The 7,863-nt window shown below is 43.2% G+C and overlaps 1 protein-coding gene across 2 annotated transcripts in view; it reads right to left on the bottom strand.

The window, feature by feature from the left end:
* The window catches only part of FBXO36 (F-box protein 36), a 101,472-nt gene that overhangs the window by 27,401 nt on the left and 66,208 nt on the right, over positions 1–7,863 (bottom strand). The gene's annotated exons all lie outside the window — the stretch shown is intronic.

Here is a 7,863-nt window from a genome sequence, read left to right as displayed (position 1 = left end):
TCAGGCAATCCACTCACCTCAGCCTTCCAAAGTGCTGGGATTACAGGCTGAGCCACCGAGTCCGGCATAGATCAGAATCTTTTAAGGACTAACACCATTTAACACAGTGATTTCTGCATCGTGTTGATTTCATCAGCGTCAAACTCCAGTCTATCTCACTGATTTAACCAGTCTCAGCATAATCACTATCGACCCAGACTCTCTGACCCGGCAGTCAACATGGAGGAAAAAGATGCCAGTTCATGTGTTTTTTTCTGCCAGCTCCTTGCACTCTCCATTGGTCTAAAACACATTTTAGTTGATTTTTTTCTCTTATTCTTGTATGTGGTTTCTACACCAAATTTTCCTCCTTCTTCCTTACCTGTTTTCATTCCTATCTTCATACAATAAAAAAAAGAAATGGAAAGAGGCAAAGAGAAAAACACACGCATATTTCATTAAAATTATCTTTAATTTAAAAAAAAATTTTTGAGTTAGAGTCTCACTTTGTTGCCCAGGTTGGAGTGCAGTGGCATGCTCATGGCCACTGCAACCTTGACCTGCTGGGCTCAGCACATCCTTCTGCCTCAGCCTTCCAAGTAACTGAAACTATAGGCATGCACCATCATGCCCAGCTAATTTTTTGATTTACTGTAGAGACGAGGTCTCACCAAGTTGCCCAGGCTGGTCTTGAATCCCTGGGCTCAGGCAATCCTCTTGCCTCGGCCTCCCAAAGTGCTGGGATTATAAACTTGAGTCACTGCGCCTGGCAAAAATTATCTTTAAAACAGGGTATCTCACTATTTTGCTCAGGTTGGACACTTCATAAAAATTATTTTAACTTTTGCCTAATTTTTCCATATCTTTTCACTTATCTCCAAATTAGAAGACAGTTCATGAAGAATGAATCCATGAGTTGTGTGCAGTGGCTCACATCTATAATCCCAGCACTTTAGGAGAAGCAGGAGGATAGCCTAAGGCCAGGAGTCGAGGCCAGCCTGGGTAACATAGCAAGACCACACAGCAAGAATCAATTAATACAATGGACTACCTAACAATGTTTGATTTTGGAAAAAATGATCTACCACCCTTTCCCAGCTCTATGAGTAAACAAGAAATGGAAACTTGCTCAAATTTAAACAGTGGCTAAATCTGTTTCACACTTTTATTTTCATCCTTTTGCTTATCTGTATTTTCTGATCTTTCTATTATTTTTTTCGTTAATCTTTCCACAATAAACCCATACTACAAGTGTAATTGTTTTTTAATTTTGAAAGGAAAGACTACCTCCTTTAAGAGGGAGTAAAACAGGGTGATGCTGGGGTATGCATGTGGATTCCAGTGGTCCCAAAGCTGGGGTTTCTCAGTTTCTCATTTTTTCCCTTCTGACTCTGAAAGCACCACTATGGAGCCTTTCTAGAAACCGCTATTAGAAGAGAATGAACATACTCTCTTAGATTAAATGTCCAAGATTTGGGAACCATGTTCTCTCCCCAACCAGAAACATTCCTTCTTGAGTAAGTAGGATGGGTTGTCAAGAGCACTGGCATCCTGGAGAAGCTGGTAGAACTGTGATCCTAGAAGTTGTGCTCTCTGATTTCAGAATGGATGTAAGTAAGTCATGGACTGTGTTTACATAAAAGCCCAATTGTACTAGGTTGGAAGAACCAGCCATATAAAATTTCTCTCCAAAACTGGTTAGCCTAGCTTTCTAAAGGCATTAAAGGTTTTAAGTTGGTTCTGAATTCCAAGTGCTTCCCATTCAAAGCCCTTCTAAAGTGCAAAGGCTATCCTTGAGGGGGAAATAGCCCTTTCAAAAACTCAGTCTTAAAGAGTGGGTATTGGGCAGGTGCTCTGGCTCATGTCTGTAATCCCAGCACTTTGGGAGGCCAAGGCGGGAGAATTGCTTGAACACAGGAGTTCGAGATTAGTCTGGGCAACATGGCGAGACTTTATCTTTACAAAAAAAATTTAAAAGTTAGCAAGGTAAATGGCAGGTGCCTGGAGTCTCAGCTAATCAAGAGGCTGAGACGGAATGATCACTTGAGTCCAGGAGGTTGAGGGTGTGAAGAGTCATTATCAGGCCACTGCATTCCAGGGTGGGTATCAAATAGAGAAAAAAAAAAGAGTAGGTATTGCAGAGAACCTCTGACTCACCAGCGGAATAAGAACAAAAAGCAGTGCTTGCCAGTCGCCATTACCTTACTAGACTCTGGTGTGGCCATGAGCTCTTTGAGCTATGGCCATTGCCATGTTTCCTGGCTTAGGCCCCCTTCCCTACACTGGGGAGGTGAATCTCCTCTTTTTCTCTCTCTTCCTCTAATTTACTTTCTAAATAAACTACATTTTCCAATCTTAGGACAAACAAACAAAAAAAACAAAAACCAGTGCTTATTATTTTTATTATTTTTATTTTTTGAGTTGGAGTCTCACTCTGTGGCCCAGGCTAGAGTGCAGTGGCATGCTCACGGCCACCGCAGTCTCAACTTACTGGCCTCAGGTGATCCTTTTGCCTCAGCCTTTCAAGTAGCTGGAACTACAGGCATGTGCCACCACGTCCAACTATTTTTTGATTCATTGTAGAGATGAGGTCTCACCAAGTTGCCCAGGCTGGTCTCGAACCCATGGGCTCAGGCAATCCTCCCACTTTGGCCTCCCAAAGTGCTGGGATTATAGGTGTGAACCACCATATCCAGCAAAGCAGTGCTTACTTATTGAAGAAAAAAAAAAACCCTTGGCATAATTGAAGATACATATTTCAACACTTTAAAATGACAAGAAAACATGTTCAAAGCACGCTCAGCTTCAGAAAGTCTCTATCAATAAAGTATTTAAAATATAAACGCTGGCCGGGCTCAGTGGCTCAGCCTGTCATCCCAGCACTTTGGGAGGCCGAGGTGAGTGAATTGCCTAAGCCCGCGGGTTTGAGACCCCCGCCTGGGCAACTTGGCGAGACCTCATCTCTACAATAAATCAAAAATTAGCCGGGCGTGGTAGCGCGTGCCTGTAGTTCCAGCTACTTGGAAGGCTGAGGTGGAAGGATCGCCGGAGCCCAGCAGGTCGAGGCTGCGGTGGCCGGAAGCGGCCACTGCACTCCACCCCGGGTGACAGAGTGAGACTCCAACTCAAAAAAAAATAAAAAAAAAATAAATGCTATAAGATATATATACCTATTTATGAAATATGATTGTTTCAAAGCATATGGTAGAATATTTAGAAAAAAATTTTGTTTTGTATTTGTTATGTACCAACATGTATTTATTTTGAAATTAAAAAGAAAAATTCATTAAAATAAACTCTGGCTGGGTGTGGTGGCTCATGCCTATAATCCCAGCACTTTGGGAGGTCAAGGCGAGAGGACTGCCTGAGCCCAGGGGTTCATGACCAACCTCGGCAACTTGGCAAGACCTTGTCTCTACAATAATTTTTAAAAATCAGCCAGGTGTGGTGGTCCACACTTGGAGTCCCAGCTACTTAGAAGGCCTGAGCCCAGCAGGTAGGGGCTGCAGTAGCCATGGGTGTGACACTGCACTTTGTCCTGGGTGACAGAGACTCCAACTCAAAAAATAAACCAAAACAAACTCTATTTTGAAAAATATAATCACCACTTCATGCAGATTATGCAGCAGTCTACAAGATGGTTCCAATGACGCCTCCTAAATTCATGCTCCATGTATTCCCATGCCACACTGAATAAGGTTGACTTGTTAGCATAGGATATTGCAAACGTAGTTAGATCATAAAGACAGAGAGACTTCTGTTTTGCTCTTGGATCACTCTCTCTGGGAGAAGTCAACTGCCATATCCTGAAGATATTTAGCAGAACTATGGAGAAGTCCATGAGAAGAGAAACCATAGCCCCCAGACAACAACCACCATTAATTTGTCAGTCTTGTATATAAGCCAGCCTGAAATGGGAGCCTTCAGCCCCAATCAAGCCTTCAGATGAAACTCCATGCAACCCTGGGCAAGTCTCCAAGTCAGAATCACTCAGTTAAGCTGCTCCCAAATATCTGACCCACAAAAACTATTCAAGAAAATAAACATTAGTTCAGGCACAGTGGCTCAAGCCTGGAATCCCAGTAATTTGGGAGGCCGAGGCAAGAGGATTGCCTGATTCCTGGGATTCGAGACTAGCCTGGGCAACTTGGCCAAACCTCATCTCTACAATAAGTCAAAAAATTAGCTGGGCATAGTAGCACGTGCCTGTAGTTCCAGTTACTAGGAAGACTGAGGCAGAAGGATTGCCTGAGGCCAGCAGGTTAAGGTTGCAGTGGCTGGGATAGTACCACTGCACTCCAGCCTAGGTGACAGAGTGAGACTCTGAATAAAAAAACAAAACCATTCAGGTCGAGCGTGATGGCACAAGCCTGTAATTCCAGCACTTTGGGAAGAAGAGGCAAAGGGATTCCCTGACTTCAGGGTTGAAGATCAGCCTAGGCAACATGGTGAGACCTTGTCTCTATAATAAATCAAAAAATTAGCTGGGCGTGGTGGCACATGCCTGTAGTTCCAGCTACCTGGAAAGCTGAGACGGAAGGATTGCCTGAGCCCAACAGGTCGAGGCTGCAGTGGTCATGAGTGTACTGCTGCACTCCAGTCAAAAAAAACCCCCCAAAACACAAACAAACAAACAAAAAACCATTCAGGCTGGATGCCATGGCTCAGGCCTGTGATCCTCACACTTTGGGAGGAGGAGGCAAGAGGATTGCCTGAGACCAGGGGTTCGAGACCAGCCTGGGCAGCTTGATAGGACCTCATCTGTACAATAAATAAATTTAAAAAACCCATTCAAAATCTTTCATGAAGCTTAAGGGTTTTATCATTCAGGAGTCAAGGGCAGAGAAACACAAAATAAAGAAGGGCTTATCTCAAAGAGATGTATAGGTGTGGTTTTGTCTAATGGAGTAAACCCCAATAAGAATAATAGCCAATCCATGAAGTTTTTAAGAGAAAAATATAGGTGGAAACACTGCCCTGCAGCTTGAACTGAAAGGGTCACAGGCAGTGCAAAAAAAAAAAAAAAAAGAAGACTTTGGACTCCTAAACTTCTGCAAGCAGGAAGTAGGCTGAAAAATTATGCAGCTACAGTGGTAAGTGACCCTTTGTGGGAAAGAAGATAACTCAAAGTTGTGAACTCAAGAGTCCAGTGGATGAAGCCAAAGCTATAAAGAATTAGCGTCCTATGCCTTGCTAAATTTCAGAACATTTATGGACCAATGATTCCTGTGGTGCTCCCAATTTTTCAACAGCAGTGTCTACAGTGGTTCTCTCATGCCCATCCTACCATATATGTTGGGTGGGGAGGGGTAGAAAAACTGGTCTCTGGTTTCAGATCTAGAGGAATCATTCTTGAGGAGCTGTTCTTAAGACCTCATACCGGAGGCACCACTAATGGACCTGATTTACATGATAAGATTTTGAACTACTAAAGATACACATCAACCAGGCTCGGTGGCTCAGCCTGTAATCCCACGCTTTGGGAGGCTGAGGTGAGTGGATTACCTGAGCCCACAGGTTCAAGACCCACCTGGGCAACTTGGTGAGACCTCATCTCTACAATAAATCAAAAAATTAGCCAGGCATGGTTGTGCACGCCTGCAGTTCCAGCTACTTGGAAGGCTGAGGTGGAAGGATCACCGGAGCCCAGCAGGTGGAGGCTGCAGTGGCCAGGAGCGGCCACAGCACTCCAGTCTGGGCAACAGAGTGAGACTCCAACTCACATCAAGAACAAAGAAATTTACACATTGGGAAGGAATAGGATTTAAGAAGCACAAGAAGACAGAAATCGTAGTAAACACAGGCAAATAGAAATAACTACTACTGTTTAGAGCATGTTTTAAATAACAAACTTTTGAGGTGTCAGAACAAGATAAATCAGAACATCAGTCAACAATTAGATGATAGATGTTTATAATATAAACATCCCAGTCAGTGTGATGGCTCTTGCCTGTAATCCCAACACTTTGGGAGGCCAAGGCAAGAGCCTGAGCCCAGGGGTACAAGACCAGCTTGGGCAACTTGGCGAGATAGTATCTCTATAATAAATCAAAAAAATTCGCCGAACGTGGTGGTACACGCCTGTAGTTCCAGCTACTTGGAGGACTGAGGCAAAAGGATCTCATGAGCCCAACAGGTTGAGGCTGCTGTGACCATGAGCGTGCTGCCACTGCACTCCAGACTGGGTGACAGAGTGAGACCTCAACTCAAATAATAATAATAATAATATAAACATCCTAAGGTTTTTGATGTTCAAGAAACAGAAATACTGACAGATGTTAGTTTTTTGTAAGTCAGGTTAAACTAAACTTGTTAAAATTTTAAGGAACACCATCAATAAAATAAAAGAGAGAAATTTTTTAAAAGGATAAAGATTTTTGTTTTGAGCCGGGCTCGGTGGCTCAGCCTGTAATCCTGCGCCTTTGGGAGGCTGAGGTGAGTGGATTGCCTGAACCTGCGGGTTCGAGACCCACCTGGGCAGCGAGACCTCATCTCTACCATAAAAAAAAAAAAAATCAGCCGGGCGTGGTAGTGCGCGCCTGTAGTTCCAGCTACTTGGAAGGCTGAGGCGGAAGGATCGCCGGAACCCAGCAGGTCGAGGTGCGGTGGCCGGGAGCGGCCACTGCACTCCAGTCTGGGCGACAGAGTGAGACTCCAACTCAAAAAAAAAAAAAAAAAAAAAGATTTTTGTTTTGAATACAAGAATAACTTCCAAAATACTTTATCTATAATCACTTGAAAATTGATCACAGCTGAACAAAACAGAAAATTCAATTCAAAGTGAGTTCACCAAATAAGTGTTTTTTTTCTTGCACTATTAGAGTCTGGAGATAGGCAGTGAAAGGTTGGTGCCAGAACTCCATTATGCATGAATGTCCCAGGGTCCTTTTATCTTTCAGTTTCACATTCTTAGAATGTAGCTCTCCTCTTCAGGGTCACTCTGAAAAGGATCCTATTCCCTAGGCATTACAACCGTGTGCCAAGGGCTAAAGGGGTAAAGCAAGGAAAATGTGCATAGGAATTGAGTATGCCCCTATCTGAAGACACTTTCTAGGAAGCTTTAAGCAGTAACTTCAGTTAACATCTTACAGAGAAAACTGTATCACGTGGTTATGTCTGCAAGGTAGAGAAGGAAATGTAATTTTTGTCTTTAGGGGAAGAAAATGGAATAAAGAAAACCGAGTAGAAAGGAGGAAATGGAGACAAAATAAAAAGTAAAGAAAAAGCATAAGATGAATGTACAACATGATAGAAATTACAAGCATTCACAATAGTTGTAAATGAATTAATAATGCCAGTTAAAAGATTCTCAATAAGCCAGGTGTGGTGGCTCATGTGCATAATCCCAGCACTTTGGAAGGCAAAGGTGAGAGGATGCCTGAGACCAGCCTGAGCAATTTGGTGAGAACTCATCTCTACAATAAATTAAAAAATTAGCCAGGCGTGGTGGCACACGCCCGTGGTTCCAGCTACTTGGAAGGCTGAGGTGGAAGGATCGCCTGAACCCAGCAGGTCAAGCCTGCAGTGGCTATAAGCATGTCACTGCACTCCAGCCTGGGCAGCAGAGTGAGACTCTTGCTCAAAAAAATAAAAAAAAACCTCAAGATAAATAACACATTCACACACACATGTGTATATTCACACACATGAATAATTCTGTTTCTATGCTATTTACAAGAGACATGATCAATGATGATATGGGCCAGGCTTGGTGGCTCACACCTGTAATCCTAGCACTTTGGGAGACTGAAGAGGGAGGATTTCTTGAAGCCAGAGTTTGAGATTAGTGTAGGCAACATAGTGAGACCTTGTCTCAACAAAAAAAATTTTTTTTTCTTTTTTTTTTTTGAGTTGGAGTCTCACTCTGTCACCCAGACTGGAGTG

Source organism: Carlito syrichta, unplaced genomic scaffold, assembly GCF_000164805.1.
Source record: "Carlito syrichta isolate Samal-C Ts95f unplaced genomic scaffold, Tarsius_syrichta-2.0.1 Scaffold306578, whole genome shotgun sequence".
In the NCBI taxonomy this organism is placed as follows: Eukaryota; Metazoa; Chordata; class Mammalia; order Primates; family Tarsiidae; genus Carlito; species Carlito syrichta.
Note: the sequence above shows the minus strand (reverse complement) of the source record. Positions and strands in the feature narration are given on the sequence as shown.